Source organism: Cebus imitator, unplaced genomic scaffold, assembly GCF_001604975.1.
Source record: "Cebus imitator isolate Cc_AM_T3 unplaced genomic scaffold, Cebus_imitator-1.0 Scaffold135, whole genome shotgun sequence".
Taxonomy (NCBI): domain Eukaryota; kingdom Metazoa; phylum Chordata; class Mammalia; order Primates; family Cebidae; genus Cebus; species Cebus imitator.
Genome location: NW_016107450.1, coordinates 367 through 20,647, shown reverse-complemented (window position 1 = coordinate 20,647; position 20,281 = coordinate 367). Strand labels below are relative to the sequence as shown.

Here is a 20,281-nt window from a genome sequence, read left to right as displayed (position 1 = left end):
GGCGCCGTGTGCCTGCTGGGTTCGCCCGGGCTCTGGGCCTCCCTGCGGGCAGCGCGTCCTTCTCTCAGCCCTGGGTCTCTCCTCCCGCAGATCCGCGGCCACCCGCAGCGGCGTTCCCAGCCGCCGTCCCGGGCCATCGGCGCGGCCACTGTCGCCGCTTGAGTCCGCTCCTCCCGCTCAAGAGCCGCTGCGGAGGGCGCGGGGCTTACAGGCGCGGCCAGCCGACTCTTCCCTCCCTTCTCTGCCCCCCAGTCCGCTCCTGCTCAGCCCCTCCTCCCCACGCACTCGGCTGCCCTCCTCTCTCCTGAGGGCTGCCCGGCACCTTGGGCGAGGAGTTCGGAGCAGCCCCATCGCAGAGCCCACGGCCGGCCGAGCGCGCACGACGCAGGAGCCCGAGTCCCCGCGCCGCCGCCATCTCTGCCTTCCGTCGAGTTGGACCCCGGGATCGAGGTGGGACCCGCTTCCCTCTCCGGCACCCACTATTGCCACCTCTTCCCGCTCCGGGTAACTTGAGAATGGGGCGTTGGGACGCGCGTGGCAGGCGCAGAGCCCCGCTGGCCGCTCAGGGACGGGGAGTCCGGGGCGGCTCAGCGGGACCACCAGGGGGCCGACGCCTGGTGGGCGGCGGGGGCGCGGTGGGTGCTGCGGGGGCGCGGTGGGTGAGACGCAGGGCGACTCTCGGCTCCCGCGGGACGAGGAGGATCTGGGCGCAGGCTGAGAGTTGCGGGCCGCGCCCGGCGCACACCTGCCCCGGGCCACTGAAAGGGAATGACACCCTGCCAACTTCTTTTCCAGGCTTCCTGCCTACTTTGGAAACTGAAGGGACTGCCACCTAAAACGGTAAGCCCTGGGGCCCTGAAGAGGATTTGGGAGTTTCATGACAAGGTAAAAAAAGATTGTGCTGTAGGGATGGTTTAGACCTCAGATCTTGTTTCCCACCTCCCCTCTTCCCTGCAAGCAAATTAAACTACAGCAACAGCAGCAGCAGCAAAACCCCAAACCCAATTCCAACCAGCCACTTACTGGAAGGGATTTGTAGTGGTGAGGAAAGAGACCCAACTCGCGGCGCCCTGTGCCTGCCGGGTTTCCTTTGGAAACCCCAGGTATGGTGCCATTTAAAAATTGGTTATTTCTGGTGTTATTTCTAGGACTTGCGTTTGCAAACAGATTAGAATTCTGGGCTCTTGTAAGCTTGATGGAGTTCTTTAGGTTGCCTAGGGTGTTCTTCGTTAACATTTATTTCTGTAAGTGTTAAAGTTTATTGAAACAAATACTCTTTCACGGCTCTGGACTTGGAATCAGAAAATCTGACTTTTGGTGTGATTTCCTATTTATTATCTATGACACTGTGGTTAGTTTAACCTCAGTGGGCCTCAGTTTCCTCAGTTTTTCAAATTAGAGGGTTGGTTTAAGATAATTTCTGAGGGCTTTTTGAGAATATCCAAGGTATGCCCCAGATTTAAAAAGTATAATTCTTTAACTCTTTTAACTTGTTACAAACATTACTAGTTTCATAATTTCATGAAATAAAAACAATCTATTAATCTAGTTTATACGCACCTATCACTTGGGCTTTTAGGATTTTCCAACCAAAAGGTGTAGAGAAAAACATTTATGAAGAGCTATAAAGAAATATAAAGAATATTTCTGTCTCTTTTTGGTGGCTTTGAATTAAAACAATAAAACAGTGTTTTCTCACCCATATTTGCTTTTATGCAATTTGGTAGAGTGGAGAGGATTTAAAGAAAAACATTTATACAGTAAAGAGCTCAGAAACATATAGATTTATATCAATATTTTCACCTTTCATATTACCTTAAATAATCTTTAAGCCAGTATTTGCAACACTGCAACAAAAATAAATGGCTTTAACGTAGCACTTATTCTCTTTCAGAATTGTACATCTAGAGGAAATGAAACTGTGTTTGTAGTAAAACAAACATTGCACCTTCCTATCAATTCTGGTTCTTCAACAGTGCTTGCTACTTTTTAGCATAAAGTTGTGGGCAGAATGTTAAAAAACTGGTTTCAGATCACTTCGGGGCCTCTCTGAAATTTAAACACAATAGCACAGATGCCAATTTTAGTAATGCAGTTAGTTTCCTTGGAATGAATCCCGGAAAGTAGCAGAGGTTAACTCAGCAGGTAAACCAGAAATAAGGAATGGACACACACACACCAAAGTCGTACAGTGAGTATGTACTGTGAAGGGTTCGTGTGCTTTTTACTTTCTTTTTCATTAAAAGAGAATGTTGGCTTGTTTTGGCAGACAGAGAATATTAGAATGGCTTCTGTTGTGACTTCTAATGTCTTATCAGTAGCACTTTCAAGATTATTTGAAATTTAGTCATCACTAGTAAGGGTAGGTTTAAGAATATTTCTGTCTCTTTTTGGTGGCTTTGAATTAAAGTAGTAAAACAATGTTTTCTCACCCACATGTGCTTTGTATGCAATTTGGGAGAGTGGAGTGGATTTAAAGTACTCTTTTATGAGCACATTTTAACTTATTTTCAGTGCCGTTTTGCCTTTGGGCTGGAAATGTCATAAGTTATTCAGGCATTTATCTTCCCTCATATTCTCTAGTGAAGTAGAAAGAGTCATCTCCTTTCAAACTGATGCTCAGAGATTCAAGCAAATTGCTTGTTGAATGAACAGGGAATCACAGAACTCAAATATACCCTGGCTGCTAGTCATTTGGAAAACAAATGAAACTGGATGGATCCAGCAGTTCACAGTCCACAGCCAACTCATTCATGGCTTAGGAGTGTCATCATGGTTGGCAGAGGCTCTGTTTCTCTTTTGTAATGTGAGGACTTACTCTCTCCCCAATTTACTGAGAAAAAAATAATCTCTTCACACTTATATCACTATTATAGGACTAAATGATGTGTATTTGTGAAGCACAACATTTCTGGGAGGTCTTGGAAATAAATACTCAGAGTGTCCAGAAAAAAAAAAAAAAAAAGAATTATCTTGGCAGGTATTGTACTGCATTTTTCATACTGAGAGCAAAACACACCCTCTTAAAAAGTATGTCCTGTGGAGTTAAAAATGAAGAAAAAGGCTTATAGTCTGCTCTAATTCTTAAGATTATGTGATTTGCGAATTCCAGTTTTAATTAAATTAGAAAGTTGCAAATGTTCACCTACTGGCCAGACAGTACATACAACTTTTTGGAGTTTCTATTCAAATACGATCTGTTTATAGTTTGGAATATTCCTTCTCAAACATGTCCTTAAGTTATCAAAGTTGAAAATGAATAAACTTTGAACAGTAATGAATACAGAAAAATAAAGAGGCCTTAGCTTACTTTAACTTCATTTAATAGTCTCTTGTCATATATTATGAGCATCTTGAATTCCATTTATTTATTTAAATATTTATTGAGAGCTTACTCAGGGTTAAGCATTATTCTAAATGCTGAACAAAATCGATGAGCATCCCTGTGCTTGTAAGACATAACGGGGTAAACAATATATTTGATAAAGTAAATTATACCATATATTAGAAGGTAATAAGCATGTGGAAAAAATTAAAAAAATAGAGCAGAGCAAAAGAGATTAAGAGTGCAGAGAGAGACAGAGAGAGAGAGAGAATGAATGAGAGTGAGTGCACATAAGTACAAGTGAAAGTGAGTGAGTATGCCCTACCGTTGGGCCAATACTGTCTATAAAATCTGTGGGGACATATAAATGCTTTATCTGTTTTCACTAGATAATTGCTAAAAGGTTTAGGCAAACAGGGGCTCTCAGGAGCTTCCATAATGGCACTATAATAGGCTTTAAAAACGTGAACTCATGTTTAAGAACAGCTGTTACCAACTGTCTGTTTTGTGGGGATGGAGGACAGTTTAGTTTTTCTCAGAATTAATTATATTTTCTCATTGTAACTTTAGCCACCATTATTTGGATGTCTAAACCTATAAAAATTAAGAAATTATAAACATGAGATAATCAAACAATTATATTTCTGTGCACGCCAATAGAATTTCTGAACCAAAGTGATTTGTGTTTAGGAGATGAAAGGGATGATAAATCATACACACACATAGATAAACACACATACTGTGTGTGTGTGTGTGTGTGTGTGTGTGTGCGTATGTATGTGTATAAACACACAGAGAAAATTTACTGGCATACACATAAGCACCCATTAATTGTAGTTGCTGTTAAATTAGTAAGATGTTATCTCTTAGAATTATGGCATAGTTATATTAGACCTATCCAGGAGGCAGCTGGGTGTTTCTCTAGTGACCTGTTGTCTTGCAACAACACTGCTAGTCATAGGTCTGATTTAGGAGAAGAAAATATTTTTTTAAGACAGTGTCTTGCTCTATCACCCAGGCTGAAGTGCAGTGGCATGATCATAGCTCAGTGCAGCCCCAGTCTCTGGGATCAAGCTATCCTCCCGCCTCAGCATACCCACTGCACGCTACCACACCTGGCAAAGTTTTCCAGATTTTTAATAGAGGCGGGGTTTTGCTATGTTACCTAGGAAGGTCTTGAACTCCTGAACTCAAATGATCTTCCTACTTTGGCCTCCCAAAGTGCAGGGATTACAGGTGTGAACCATCATGCCAGGCCAGGAGAAAAGTTTTGTGCACAGAACAAACAGGCTGTAAAGAAACAATCTATAAAAACAGTCATTTAGGCAAGTAGTTTCTTGGTCTTTTGACTAATAGGATTCTAAATTTGCAAATCAATTCTTACACAGGAGTTCTTAATTGGGATTTACCAATACCCTTGGTTGATGTTTGTTTCTATTGACCATAGGTTCTATAGGAATCTCATTTATTAATACCTACAATGTGCATCATATTCCTCTGCATCTTTGAGGGGCAACTAAATGTCCACTCTATGGAATCTGTTATGATTTCCCAATCATAAGTAATCACTCTGATTTCTCCTAATTCCCCCTCTTTCTAGGTAGTTGTAATTCTTTAAGTCAAAGACTTCATGGATTTTTAAGCTACACCGCTGATATAGTTTGGATAATTGTCTCCTCCAAATCTTATGTTGAAATTTGATTCCCAGTATTGGAGGTGGGGCCTGAAGAGGGTGGTATTTAGATCACGGAACAGATCCCCCAAGAGTGGCTTGGTGACATCATCACACTAATGAGCCTGTTGCTACTCTTACATCACAGTAATGAGTGTGCTCTTAATTAGTTCCTATGGGAACTGATTATTAAAAAGAGCTTGGCTCCTCCCTCCTCTCTCTTGCTTCCATGCTGTCACCATGTGATCTCCCTATGCTGGCTTCCTTTCTCCTCTGCTTTGCCTGCACTATGAGTGGAAGGAGCTAGAGGCCCTCACCAGATGCAATACAGGTGCAGGTGCCATGCTTCTTGTATCGCCTGTGGAACCATGAGCCAAGAAACCCTTTTCTTCATAAATTACCCAGTTTCAGGTTTTCCTTTATTGCCACACAAATGAACTAAGATAACCATCATTTTTGTATTGGTAAAATTTGTATCTATTTAACTACTTTACATCATTTTTGTATCAGTAAAAAGAAAAAGCTATGTCATTTAAAAATTTAACTCTATACTTACAAAGAGCTCATTTGGAATTACTTATATGAATATTTTAATTTAAATCACATTATCCTAATAAGGAAACTATAAATGAGAGATTTTGGTTAAGGGATCCTTATTTATATTCAAAGTCTGTTTTTCTCAAGTTGCTTTTCATCTCAGAGCTGTTGATGTATTTTCCCGAACAGTATCATATTCTGGGCTAATCAAGAATATTTGTGATACAGCAATTCAAAAAAGAATGCCTCACTGTTGTTTCTAGGATTTTCTTCCAAGCTGGTTCATTTTGCTAATTTTGACACTGGCTTTTAACTGACCTTGTAAGATGTCAATATAGGGTTTTTAGATGACACTTGGAGTTCATATTCTTTCCTCAAATGGTCTTTAAATAGTTTGTTGACCAAAATATTGATGGGTTAAAATTGTCCGGTTGGTTATTAAGAAGTGCCCTAGTTTGGATGTATACAATGAATAACAACTAGATCACAGCTGCTACCAGGCCATTGGGAATTGTAAGATGCTGTCAATTTAGACAATGATCCTGATACAAGAAGTGTTAAAATGTTGTGAATCTTAAAATAGAAGGGATACAATACTACTCTCTTCCTTTGTATTTCTTGCAGTTCAACTAAAATCCCACCTCTCGTTGGACCCTAGGGCTTTGTTAGTAGCTATTTTCTCTGAAATCCCATAGTACTTTATTTAATAAAAGGAACTAAATAATAATTTGGGGTGAAAATAATCCATGTACATAGTTTTAAAAACTTACTTAAATATAAAGCAGTACCTTTGCCTTACTACCTCCACTTGACCCTGGGACCAACTAGTCTGAACCATTTCTGGTTTTAATTCTTCTTCCTCTAGGGTTAAATTGTGTTTATACTGCCTGTTTTTTTTTTTTTTTTTTTTTTTTTTTCATTTAAGCAGGTACCATAGTAGAAGATAATTTAGCCTACTCATTTCACCTCCTTTCTTTTTCTCTCCTCCACATACAATTGTATTAATTTTATGAGCTCCTTTTTGCACTTGTCATTTCCACCATGATATTTGTTCCATTAACTACAGGCAGTTTCTCTTGACCCCCTGCTTCATGAAATTGGGGTATTTCACCCTTTGTCCTCTCACCATCTCTCTTTGTATCACCTAAATTTGACAACTGTATGGCAAGAGCATTGATAATATTTTAGGTTTGGTATTTGTAATTAAATTTTGTATTTTTGTCTATTGGTTGGCCCTAAAAGTTGAAAAATTAAGAATAGTTTTAAGGTTATTATGACCCTGTAAATGTTGTTTACTGCAGAATCAAGAAGTATTCATTTGTTCAGTATTGGCTCTTGCGCCACCAAAAGAAGAATTTATGAGAAATCACTTTTCTTTATAAATTACTCAGTCTCGGGTATTCCTTTTTAACAATACAAGAATGGACTAACACACTAATGTCTTGGAAATTTGTTTAAATTTGTCTTTTGCTGCTGGTCTTTCTCTCATTCTCTGTCTTGTAGTGGGTTGATAGTATTTACTATAATTCTCAAGGTATCTCAGGAGGGAAAGATCAGTTGTTTTAGTTTACCATTTTTTTTTTTTTTTTGAGATACTCTGTTGCCTAGGCTGGAGTACAATGGTGCTATTTCAGCTCAAGTGATTCTCATACCTCAGCCTCTTGAGTAGCTAGGACTACAGGCATATAGCACCGTGCCCGGCTAATTTTTATGTTTTTAGTAGAGATGGATTTTGCAGGCTGGTCTTGATCTCCTGGCCTCAAGTAATCTGCCCGCCGTGGCCTTCCAGAGTGCTAGGATTACAGGTGTGAGTCACCATACCTGGCCCCTGTTTACCATCTTGAACCTGAAATCCCATTGTGCTTTATTCATATTGGTATTATAGTGCTTTGACATGTAAAAAAATTAATACAATGTTATTTCTTTAGGTAAATAAATTTTAATTTCTGCATTTCTAGCATCACATGTGGTAGCTTGCATTTCATTGAATATCCAGTTAATATTTAAATGAGTCAATTTATGTATAGATTTTAAATTATACTGTAGGTAAGATGCCTACTCTGACTCAACTTTGTTGACTTTATGGTACCTACATCTATGAATCGTAGCTTATCTTTATGCATTTTTTAGGAATTAATATGTGACAAGATCACACAGTAATATCAGGAATTAAAGTACTTGAAATTATGTTTTCAAAGTGACAAATGCTTATGCCAGGATTTTGGAAGTTTTTTTTTTTAATTTAAAAAATAATTTAAGTCTTTAACAGCTACTTGATGGGAATAACATGACTAATTCATATTCCAAGTGAATAAAGTAAGCATACTTAAAATGATGAGGTACTAGAAATAGATGAGGCTATATTTATTTTATTAAGTTTTTGATAGTTGAAGGAATCGTGTTTTTCAGTTGTATTTAAATTAAATTCTTTTTTTTTTTTTTTTTTTGAGACGGAGTTTCACTCTTGTTACCCAGGCTGGAGTGCAATGGCACGATCTCGGCTCACCGCAACCTCCGCCTCCTGGGTTCAGGCAATTCTCCTGCCTCAGCCTCCTGAGTAGCTGGGATTACAGGCACACACCACCATGCCCAGCTTATTTTTTGTATTTTTAGTAGAGACGGGGTTTCACCATGTTGACCAGGATGGTCTCGATCTCTTGACCTCGTGATCCACCCACCTCGGCCTCCCAAAGTGCTGGGATTACAGGCTTGAGCCACCGCGCCCGGCCTAAATTAAATTCTTAAATGCTTATTTAAGTGAGAGATAGATAGATAGATAGATAGATGCTTATCTAACAAAAAGTAAAAGTAAAAATTAGTGGCATTTGGAGCTCATTGAGTTAACTCATCAAAGCAACATTATTGTCAGAATGGCTTTTCTTGCATATAACCTTCCTATACACTCAGAGATATTTTGAGATCCATGGAGCAAGTTGTAAATAATTTCATTTCTGCTCAAACACTGATTGAGAATGTTCTGCTTTATATTTAAGAATAATTTGATAGGTAAAAATAACACAAATAATCATTTACAATAAAAATGGAACAGTTTGATCTTCCTTTGAAAACCCAAATTATGATTATTCAGTAGAATATAGATTTAGATTTCTTTCTTTATAGTAATAACTGAAGAGTAAGCATTATTAATATGCTACTGTGGTGGGCATATGATGCAAATTGAATTACTGCCTGCACACCAATACATCATGGATGTATCATTTAGAACAGACTGTGGATTTGTCTTTGTATACTTTATACAGATTTCTTCAAATAGTTGTATATTTCAACATAGGCTTTTTTTTTTCTTTTCTTTCTAATTCCAAAGTGCTATTTTTCTTTTTAAACACGAGAATAAACATCTACATTAATTATTTATTATCTACATTAATTGATTGAACAGCTATTTATGAGTACTTACTATGTTCTAGAGAATACATTAGAGGACTCGTTTTTCAGAAATCTAATATGGATGAGAAACATTGTGCCTCTTCTTTTTTTTAAATTAGATTTTAAGTTCTGGGATACATGTGCAAAATGTACAGGTTTGTTACATAGTTATGCATGTGCCATGGTGGTTGCTGCACCCATCAACTCATCACTTACACTAGGTATTTCTCCTAATGCTATCCCTCCCCTAGCTGTCCACTCCTCGACAGGCCCCAGTGTGTGATGTTCCCCTCCCTGTGTCCATGTGTTCTCATTGTTCGACCCTCACTTATGAGAGAAAACATGTGGTATTTGGTTTTCTGTTCTTGTTAGTTTGCTGAGAATGATGGTTTCCAGCTCTATCCATGTCCCTGCAAAGGACATGAACTCAACCTTTTTTATGGCTGCATAGTATTCCATGGTGTATATGTGCCACATTTTCTTTATACAGTCTATCACTGATGGACTGGGCATTTGGGTTGATTCCAAGTCTTTGCTATTGTGAATAGTGGTGCAATAAACATACATGTGCATGTGTCTTTATAGTAGAGTGATTTATAATCCTTTGGGTATACACCCAGGAATGGGATTGCTGGGTCAAATGGTATTTCTGATTCTGGATCCTTGCGGAATTGCCACACTGTCTTCCACAATGGTTGAACTAATTTACACTCCCACCAACAGTGTAAAAGCATTCCTATTTCTCCACATCCTCTCCAGCATCTGTTGTTTCCTGACTTTTTAATTATCATCATACTAACTGGTGTGAGATGGTATCTTATTGTGGTTTTGATTTTCATTTCTCTAATGACCAGTGATGATGAGCTTTTTTTTCATGTTTGTTGGTTGCATAAATGTCATTTTTAAAGAAGTGTCTGCCCATATCGTTTGCCCACTTTTTGATGGGGTTGTTTGTTTTTTTTCTTGTAAATTTGTTTAAGTTCCTTGTAGATTCTGGATATTAGCCCTTTGTCAGATGGATAGATTGCAAAAAATTTTTAGGTTGCCTGTTCACTCTGATGATAGTTTCTTTTGCTGTTCAGAAGCTCTTTAGTTTAATTAGATCCCATTTATCATTTTTTTGCTTTTGGTGTTTAAGTCAGGAAGTCTTTGCCCATGCCTATGTCCTGAATGGTATTGCCTAGATTTTCCTCTAGAGTTTTTATGGTGTTAGGTCTTACATTTAAGTCTTTAGTCCATCTTGAATCAATTTTTGTATGAGGTGTAAGGAAGGGGTCCAGTTTCAGTTTTCTGCATATGGCTAGCCAGTTTTCTCAACACCATTTATTAAATAGTGAATCCTTTCCCCATTGCTTGTTTTTGTCAGGATTGTCAAAGATCAGATGGCTGTAGATGTGTGGTGTTATTTCCAAGGCCTGTGTTCTGTTCCATTGGTCTATATATCTATTTTGATACCAGTACTATGCTGTTTTGGTTACTGTAGCCTTGTAGTATAGTTTGAAGTCAGGTAGTGTGATGCCTCCAGCTTTGTTTTTTTGCTTAGGATTTTCTTGGCTCTATGGGCTCTTTTTAGGTTCCATATAAAATTTAAAGTATTTTTTTTTTCTAATTCTGGGAAGAAAGTCAGTGGTAGCTTGATGGGGAGAGCACTGAATCTGTAAATTACTTTGGGCAGTATGGCCATTTTCACAATATTGATTCTTCCTAACCATGAACGTGGAATGTTTTTCTATTTAGTTGTGTCCTTTCTATTTCCTTCAGCAGTGTTTAGTAATTCTCCTTGAAGAGGTCCTTCACGTCCTTTGAAAGTTGTATTCCTAGGTATTTTATTGTCTTTGTAGTAATTGTGAATGGCAGTTCATGCATGATTTGACTCTCTATTTGTCTATTATTCATGTATGGGAATGCTTGTGATTTTTGCACATTGATTTTGTATCCTGAGACTTTGTTGAAGTTGCTTATCAGCTTAAGGAGATTTTGGGCTGAGACAATGGGGTTTGCTTTTTTTGTTTTTGAGATGGAGTCTCACTCTGTTGTCCAGGGTGGAGTGCTGTGGCGTGATCCTGGCTCACTTCAGCCTCTGTCTCCCGTGTTCAAGTCATTATCTGCCTCAGCCTCCCGAGTAGCTGGGATTACAGGCACCTGCCACCACGCCTGACTAATTTTTTGTATTTTTAGTAGAGACGAAGTTTCACCATCTTGGCCAGGCTGGTCTTGAGCTCCTGACCTTGTGATACACCTGCCTGAGCCTCCCAAAGTGCTGGGATTACAGGCATAAGCCACTATTGGGTTTTCTAATTGTACAATCATGTCATCTGCAAACAGAGACAATTTGATTTCCTCTTTTCCTATTTGAATACTCTTTATTTCTTTCTCTTGCTGGATTGCCCTGGCCACAACTTCCAATACTATATTAAACAGGAATGGCGAGAGAGGGCATCCTTGTCTTGTGCCAGTTTTCAAAGGGAATGCTTCCAGCTTTTGCTCATTCAGTATGATATAGGTTGTAGGTTTGTCATAAATAGCTCTTATTATTTTGAGATACATTCCATCAATACCTAGTTTGTTGAGTTTTTAGCATGAAGTCATGTTAAATTTTATCAAGGACCTTTTCTGCATCTATTGAGATAATCATGTGGTTTTTGTCATTGGTTCTGTGTATGTGATGATGTTTATTGATTTGAGTATGTTCAACCAGCCTTGTATCCCAGGAATGAAGCTGACTTGATTGTGATGGATAAGCTTTTTCATGTGCTTCTGGATTTGGTTTGCCAGTATTTTATTGAGGATTTTCGTATTGAGGTTCATCAGGGATATTGGCCTGAAATTCTCTTTTTCTGTTCTGTCTATGCCAGGTTTTGGTATAGGATGATGCTGGCCTCATAAAATGAGTTAGGGAGGAGTCCCCCTTTTTCTATTGTTTGGAATCGTTTCAGAAGGAATGGTACCAGTTCCTCTTTGTACCTCTGGTAGAATTAAGCTGTGAATCTGTCTGGTCTTGGGCTTTTTTTGTTGTTGTTGGTAGGCTATTAATTACTGCCTCAATTTCAGACCTTGTTATTGGTCTATTCAGGGATGAGACTTCTTCCTGGCTTGGTCTTGGGAGGGTGTTTGTGTCCAGGAATTTATCCATTTCTTCAAGATTTTCTAGTTTATTTGCATAGAGGTGTTTATAGTATTCTCTGATGGTAGTTTGTATTTCTGTGTGATCAGTGGTAACATCCCCTTTATCATTTTTTATTGTGTCTATTTGATTCTTCTCTCTTTTCTTCTTTAGTGTGGCTAGTGGTCTATTTTGTTGATCTTTTCAAAAGAAATCAGCTCCTGGATTTATTGATTTTTTTTGAAAGGTTTTTCTTGTCTGTCTCTCCTTTAGTTCTACTCTGATCTTAGTTATTTCTAGTCTTCTGCTGGCTTTTGAATTTGTTTGCTCTTGCTTTTCTACTTCTTTTAATTGTGATATTAGGGTTTTGATTTTAGATCTTTCCCGCTTTCTGATGTGGGTATTTAGTGCTGTAAATTTCCCTCTTTACACTGCTTTAGCTGTGTCCCAGAGATTTTGGTATGTTATGTCTTTGTTTCCATTGGTTTCAAAGGGCTTACTTATTTTTGCACCTTAGTTTTTTTATTGACCCAATAGTCATTCAGGAGTAGGTTGCTTCATTTCCATGTAGTTGTGTGGTTTTGAGTGAGTGTCTTAATCCTGAGTTCTAATTTGATTGCTCTGTAGTATTCGAGACTTATGATTTCCATTCTTTTGCATTTACTGAGGAGTGTCTTACTTCCAATTATGTGGTCAATTTTAGATTAAGTGTGATGTGGTGCTGAGAAGTATGTATATTCTGTTGATTTGGGGTAGAGAGTTCTGTAGATGTCTATTAGGTCCACTTGGTCCAGAGCTGAGTTCAAGTACTGAATATGGTTTTTAATTTTCTGCCTCATGGATCTGTCTAATATTGACAGTGGGGTGTTAGAGTCTTCCACTATTATTGTGGAGGAGCCTAAGACTCTTTGTAGGTCTCCAAGATCTTGCTTTATGAATCTGGGTGCTCCTGTATTGAGTGCATATATATTTGGGATAGTTAGTTCTTCTTGTTGCATTCATCCCTTTCTCATTATGTAATGTCCTTCTTTGTCTTTTTTGATCTTTGTGGGCTTAAAGTCTGTTTTATTAGAGAGTAGGATTGCAATCCCTGTTTTTTTTTTTCTTTTTTTTTTTCTTTCCATTTGCTTGGCAAATATTACTCCATCCCTTTATTTTGAGCCTATGTGTGTCTTTGCATGTGAGATGAGTCTCCTGAATACAGCACACTGATGGGTCTTGACTATCCAATTTGCCAGTTTGTGTCTTTTAATTGGGCATTTAGCCTGATTTATGGTTAATATTGTCATGTGTGAAATTGATCCTGTCATTATGATGCTAGCTGGTTATTTTGCCTTTAGTTGATGCACTTTCTTCATAGTGTCGATGGTCTTTACAATTTGGTATGTTTTTGCAGTGGCTGGTATCAGTTTTTCCTTTCCATATTTAGTGCTTCCTTCAGGAGGTCTTGTAATGCAGGCCTTGTGATGACAAAATCACTCAGCATTTGCTTGTCTGTAAAGGACTTTATTTCTCCTTCACTTGTGAAGTTTAGTTTGGCTGGATGTGAAATTCTGGGTTGAACATTCTTTTCTTTAAGAATTATTGAATATTGGCCCCCACTCTCTTCTGGCTTATAGGGTTTCTGCAGAGAGTCCACTGTTAGTTTGATGGGCTTCCCTTTGTGGTAACCCGACCTTTCCCTCTGGCTGCCCTCAACGTTTTTGACTTCATTTCAATCTGATGATTATGCGCCTTGGGGTTGCCCCTCCTGAGGAGTATCTTTGTGGTGTTCTCTGTATTTCCTAAATTTGAATGCTGGCCTGTCTTGCTAGGTTGAGGAAGTTCTCCTGGATAACATTGTGAAGAGTGTTTTCCAACTTGGTTCCATTCTCCCTGTCAGTTTCAGGTACACCAGTCAAATGTAGGTTTGGGCTTTTCACATAGTCCCATACTTCTTGGAGGCTTTGTTTTTTCGTTTTCATTCTTTTTTCTCTAATCTTGTCTTCATGCTTTATTTCATCAAGTTGATCTTCAATCTGTGATATCCTTTCTTCCACTTGATCGATTCGGCTATTGATACTTGTGTATGCTTCACAGAGTTATTGTGCTGTTTTTTTCTGCTCCATCAGGTCATTTAGGTTCTTCTGTAAACTGGATATTCTAGTAGGCAATTCCTCTATCCATATTTCAAGGTTCTTAGCTTCCTTGCATTGGGTTAGAGCATGCTCCTTTAGCTCGGAGGTTTATTACCCCGCTTCTGAAGCCTACTTCTGTCAATTCATCAAACTATTCTCTGTCCAGTTTTGTTTCCTTGGTGGTGAGGAGTTATAATCCTTTGGAGGAGAAGAGGCATTCTGTTTTTTGGAATTTTCTGCCTTTTTGCACTGGTTTTTCCTCATCTTTGTGGATTTATCTACCTTTGATCTTTGATGTTGGTTACCTTTGGATGGGGTTTTTGTGTGGATATCCTTTTTGTTGATGTTGATTCCCTTCTGTTTGTTAATTTTCCTTCTAACAGTCAGACCCCTCTGCTGCATGTCTGTTGGAGTTTGCTGGAGGTCCACTCCAGACCCTGTTTTCCTGGATATCACTTGTGGAGGCTTCAGAACAGCAAAGATTGCTGTCTGTTCCTTCCTCTGGAACCTTCGTCCCAGAGGGTCACCCACCAGATGCCAGCCAAAGTACTCTTGTATGAAGTGTCTGTCAACTCCTGCTAGGAGGTGTCTCCCAGTCAGGAGACACAGGTGTCAGGGACCCACTGAGGAGGCAGTTTGTCCCTTAGCAGAGCTTGAGTGCTGTTCTGGGAGATCTGCTGCTCTCTTCAGAGCCAGCAGGCAGGAATGTTTAAGTCTGCTGAAGCTGCACCCACAGCCACACCTTCCCCCAGATGCTCTGTCCCAGGGAGATAGGGGTTTTATCTATAAACCCCTGACTGGGGCTGCTGCCTTTCTTTCAGAGATGCCCTGCCCAGAGAGGAGGAATCTAGAGGGGCAGTCTGGCTACAGCGGCTTTGTGGCACTGTGGTCCAGTTTTAACTTCCAGGTGGCTTTGTTTATGCCGTGAGGGAAAAGCTGCCTACTGAAGCATCAGTAATGGCAGATGCCCGTCCCCCCACCAAAGTCTGGCATCCCAGGTCAACTTCAGACTGTTGTGCTGGCAGCACGACTTTCAAGCCAGTGGATGTTAGCTTGCTGAGCTCCATGGGGGTGGCATTTGTTGAACTAGACCATTTGGCTCCCTGGCTTAAGCCCCCTTTCCAGGAGAGAGAACAGTTCTATCTCGCTAGTGTTCCAAGTGCCACTGGGGTATGAAAAAAAAACTCCTGCAGTTAGCTTGATGTCTACCTAAACGGCTGCCCAGTTTTGTGCTTGAAACCCAGGGCCCTGGTGGTGTAGGCACCTGAGAGAATCTCCTGGTCTGAAGGTTGTGAAGACTGTGGGAAAACTGTAGTATCTGGGCCAGAATGCATTGTTCTTCATGGCACAGTCCGTCACGGCTTCCCTTGGCTAGGGGAGGGAGTTCCTTGACCCTTTGTGCTTCCCTCGTTGAGGCAACTCCCTATCCCACTTCGGCTCACCCTCTGTGGGCTGCACCCACTGTCTAACCAGTCTGATTGTGATGAGCTGGGTACCTCAGTTGGAAATACAGAAATCACCCACCTTCTGTGTTGATCTTGCTGGGAGCTGCAGATTGGAGCTGTTCCTATTCGGCCATCTTGCCAGCCACCCCTGCCTCTTGTTTTTGTGTGCTCTTCTTGCTAAATTTATTTTATTGAGCACAGCAATAGCATGTTCTCACATAGGAAGCTGACTAACAGAATGTGCAGCATATAAAATATGTGCTATTTGTATAGAAATAATTTGCCAACTTCAGGAATCAGTTTGAGACTCACATAACACCCAGATGAATGGTTCTTCTGCAGAATCTGATTCAGAGGAAAGAATCATGAGGTGTAATGATTGAAAGATCTGTGGTGAATAATTGAATTATAGGAATGACCACAATAGACTTTTCTGTTAATGTTTCTGAAAAGTAGTGTTATTGAGCACATATCATTAAGCTATTATTTTTAATAGACATCCTATACTTTTATGTGATCTGTAAGACAAAGTCACCTTAGTGTACATTATTCAATTACTTTACTTTGGAAGTGGACACAGGGGTCTACACTGCTCAAATCTATAATATAGTTACCTTATGATAATTTATTATGGCTATAATGGGCATTTGCTTATTTTTCTTTGAAAAATGTTTTCAAGCTATACTTGTTTCTGCCGTAATAGATAGAGAACTTTGGCAATTCATTTTAGTTGTGAGAGTAGAGCCACAATTATTTTCTAATGAGAATTGATTAAGACCTTTCCTTACCCTAGTCCAGTTCTAAGTATTGTCAATGGTGATTGGGGTAGAGGGTACTCTGCATGTTTCCATGTCATGTGAGGATGTCAGCCCTACCGTCTTTTCGAGTGACTGCTAAGGGACATTACTCCTTTTAACTGTCAACAGAGAATGACTGCTTCTATGGTCTGAATGTCTGTGTCACCACAGAATTCATACATTGAAACCTAATCACCGATGCAATAGCATTAAGCGGTGGGGTCTTTAGGATGTGGTTAGGTCATGAGGGTAGAGCCCTCATGAAGGGGATTAGTGCCCTTATAAAAGAGGCTGCAGGGCAGCTCGTTCATCCCTTCTGCTATGTGAAGACACAGCAGGAAGGCATCATCTATGATAAATAGTCCCTTGCCAGAGATGGAATCTGCTGGCATGTTTATCTTGGACTTTCCCGCCCCAGAATTATGAGCAATGAATTTCCATTGTTTGTAAGCCACTGAATTTGTGGTATTTTGTTATAGCAGCCCAAATGAATGAAGATAACCGCATTACAGGGGAATGTTAGTCAGTATTAGCTTAACTCCTTATAGTGTGGTGTCTGTGACGGGCTCAGTTCATGGAGCTCTACTTGTTGAACATGCATTACATTTATTTATCTATGTCAGGAATTCTTAGTCCTTGGATAAGTTTCAAGGGATTGTTAACCCCTTGAAATTATAGCCCTAATTTTGGTTGTATGTGCTTCCTCGTGGTGTTGACACACTCCTTTCATCAAATTCTCGGTGAGGTCCATGTTCCAAAAAATGGTTAAGAATCACCATATTGAAGTTCTTCTTGTGATTATGCCAGATTCTCAAAGACCTGTGTCTGGATGGTTGGAGAATGCCTCTTTGAAGATTGCATTTGTGCATGTTGGCATCAGGGAGGTGCTGAAATTTCAGATGAAATGGCCAGGGAAGGCTCCTTTGGGAAGGTGACTTGAGCAGTGGGGAGAGCAGTGGATGATGAGTGGGATACGGGACCTTGTAGTCCTGCTCAGGACCTGGACTTTTATTCCAAGTGACAGGGGAGGGCTATAGTGCTTTGAGAAAGAGAGACATTATCTAGTCAATGTGTTAATAAGATCACTGTGACAGTTGTGTTGGAGAGACATCATCTGATCTGTGTTAAGCAGATCACTTTAACTGCTATGTTGAGAACTGACTGAACCGGGAGCAAGGGCAGAAGCAGGGAGACCAGTTAGGAGGCTCTTCTGATAGTTCCGGGAAGAGACAATGGTGGCTTAGAACAGGGCATTGGTAGGGCAGAGGGTGACAAATTATTAAATTTTGAAATTCCTTTGAAACTCTGGCATTATTAGGATGTTCATGAGGATGTTAGCTGTTATCTTATAAAATTAATCAATAAAAATTTCTTACTGTTCTTAGTGTTAGGATTATTTGTACTCTAGTTCTAAACTGTTACTTTCATTTTAAGTACTTAGAATTTATAATTGAACAATTTGACCATAAGAAAAGTTAGAACAAATTAATGGTTCATCCTTAGGAAGTGTCTTCAGATTAATGGTCATCCTATCATTCACTTTTAATTTGCTTCATTCTTTTTTTCACATATTTAAAAAAATTCTGTCACTTTTCCTGTGGTTTTTTCTTTTTTATACAGAGTCTCACTTTGTCACCCAGGCTGGAGTGCAATGGGGCAATCTCAGCTCACTGCAAACTTCACCTCCCAGGTTCAAGTGATTCTCCTACCTCAACCTCCCAAGTAGCTAGGATTACAGGCAAACACCACCACACTCAGCTAATATTTGTACTTTTAGTAGAGATGGGGTTTCACTATGTTGACCAGGCTGGTCTTGAACTCCTGACCTCAAGTGATCCACCCACCTCGGCCTCCCAAAGTGCTGGGATTGCAGGCATAAGTCACTGTGCCTGGCCTCTTTTTCTGTATTATTTGTGTTTTTAAAAAACTTCTTTATATTCCTTTTTGTACAATTTAGGGTGCATATATTTCTCTCATTGAATCTATGTCAGATACCACTTTCACAGTCTCTTTAAGATTGTGTCTATGTCCTTTTTATACTTGTGATTGTTTCTCTGTCATTTAAGGATGAAACCTGACTGCAAGAATCTAAACCATCAGATTAGTTTGTGTTTTGCATAGAACTAAATAAAGACGTGGTTGTTATATGTAAGGAAGGCTGAAAACTACTGATCTATTTGATCACTTTATTTAGGAGATCAGACGAGTTAGAAGTGAGTCAGATCAATTGTTTAACGGAATTAACTAGTCACTAGTCCGTTTAATCAAAACAATCTAGTGATATGTTGTATTTGTGACACATCCTGATTATAAAACTTGCCTTCGAGTTTATTTTATGAGAACATTTTATATCGAGAACAGGTAGCATACAGAGCAGGGAGGAATTTGTACTAGTTTAATATAATTAAATCATGAGAGTTTCAAACACTGAACTGATTTCTAGAAATCCTAAAGAAACATTGTGATATCAGTGTATAAAGAACAAAAATTTTGATGACAAACTTGTAGTCTGAAAAACAAATTTACCAGATTACCCATTGTTCATACTCGTTTATTTTCTTCCTGATAGTAACTTGTAAAATAAATGAACATGTTTTTCCATTTACTTATCATGTGGTGCCAATTCTCAGATATGAGTTATGACACATGTTTCTCAATGTTTTATAATATTCTTCGTGGTAGAGTTGTGGTTTCTATTTTAAATTACATCTCTCAGAATCATAGGCAGCTCTGAAAAGGGTTGTAGGGACCATTTAACAGTCTGATTTGTAGATGAGGAACCTGAGGTTTAGAGTGTTGAAAACCCAAATCCACAGCTGATTAGTCATAGAGCTTACGCTGGCACCCAGCACTCCTGACAAGTAGGTTTTCATCCAAAGTCCAAGCCCGATATATTAAAATTATGCTACTGTTTTGATTCATGACATAGTAGTACAAATAATCATATTTGTGATATTTCAAATTGAGTAAAACGCATGGGAAATCTTATCTCTGAAGTCGTGCATTCATTTGGGTATATGAAGCCATCAGACTTTCAATTATTCTAACTCTCCAGTATTACCTCATCTGCAAATGAACAATATGTTTCCAAAAGCATATAAATTTCTCCTCTTCATTGGAAATAAATAGGCAGTTGTTACCTATGCAATAATTACTTGGCCTTGTAATATCACAGTAAAGATGAAGGCTTTAATAAAAAAGGGAAATTTAAGACCTGAGCATGAAAAAAATTGAATATGGTGACATTAATGTTGTTAAATTAGCTGTTACATTTAATCAACATTGTAAGCACTTGTGTTTAGTTAAAATTTCAGTCTTATCCTGTGACACCTGTCCTGGTTTGTTATGGCATAAAGAACACTCAGTTAAAAACATTTTTTTTGGCTTGTATTTTTAATGATTTAAGATAGGATGTGTAAAGGAATAGATCTATAACATAATTTAATGTGAGATATTTCTCAGATATTGATATAGAGTATCACAGGTTATTAAAATTTAGAGATTTACTTATAATCCCTTTCCTTTTTTGTTTTCCACAGACATATATATATGTGTGTGTGTTTTGATTTTAGATTTACTCTTTTCCAGGTATACTTCTCTGAAGTAAGATGATTTGTCAAAAATTCTGTGTGGTTTTGTTATATTGGGGTAAGTTATTTGCTCATTTGCTGTTTTAATGTCCTTATACACAGTAGAGATTTTGCCTTTAGAGATGCTGTTTCACTTATTAACTAACAGAATTTCCTTTTTGTAATTAGGAATTCTCATATATGCTTACGGTTAAAAATGCAAATCATAGTATAATTGGGAAAATGAAAACCCTTCCCAACCTCCTAAAGACAACCTGATGGTGTATCCTTCCAGAATTATAACACACACACAGACACACACACACACC

The 20,281-nt window shown here is 39.0% G+C and overlaps 1 long non-coding RNA gene across 1 annotated transcript; it reads left to right on the top strand.

Moving 5' to 3' along the window:
- Window positions 1-235: 235 nt before the first annotated feature.
- On the top strand, window positions 236-20,042 carry LOC119473134. The gene is made up of 3 exons (XR_005202325.1): window positions 236-504; window positions 796-840; window positions 19,972-20,042. It is a non-coding gene; the product is annotated as an uncharacterized LOC119473134 (long non-coding RNA).
- The last annotated feature ends 239 nt before the right edge of the window (window positions 20,043-20,281 follow it).